The 330-nt window shown below is 60.6% G+C and overlaps 1 protein-coding gene across 1 annotated transcript in view; it reads right to left on the bottom strand.

Annotated features, from left to right (window-relative positions):
• The window catches only part of LOC119593014, a 123,171-nt gene that overhangs the window by 4,348 nt on the left and 118,493 nt on the right, over window positions 1-330 (bottom strand). The gene's annotated exons all lie outside the window — the stretch shown is intronic.

The raw sequence follows: 330 nt of genomic DNA, 5'->3' as shown, positions 1-330 counted from the left end.
GTCCCTCGCTCGGGCCCCTACCCCCCCTCTGCACGCGCCCAGCTGCACCGGGCATCCCTCGGGAGCCGCCCCGGGATGCCGAAGGGCTGATTGGCCGCCCGCGATCCAAAGGCGGAATATTCGAGGCCAAAGCGATAGCGAAGCCTCGAGCCCAAAGCCCAAAGCCGAGGTTCAAGCGCTGACGGCAGGAAACGGCGAGGGAAGGGGAGGAAGGCATGTGATATATCGAGGCTTCGCGTTTGACTTGCGTAGAGCGGTGGGTTTAATCCTCTGAAAAGCAAGGTTAGGTTTTGCGCTTCTTGTTGGGAGTGGACGTGTGTGTTAGTGTTA

This window comes from Penaeus monodon, chromosome 31 (assembly GCF_015228065.2).
Source record: "Penaeus monodon isolate SGIC_2016 chromosome 31, NSTDA_Pmon_1, whole genome shotgun sequence".
In the NCBI taxonomy this organism is placed as follows: domain Eukaryota; kingdom Metazoa; phylum Arthropoda; class Malacostraca; order Decapoda; family Penaeidae; genus Penaeus; species Penaeus monodon.
This window is presented reverse-complemented; position numbering and strand designations above follow the sequence as displayed.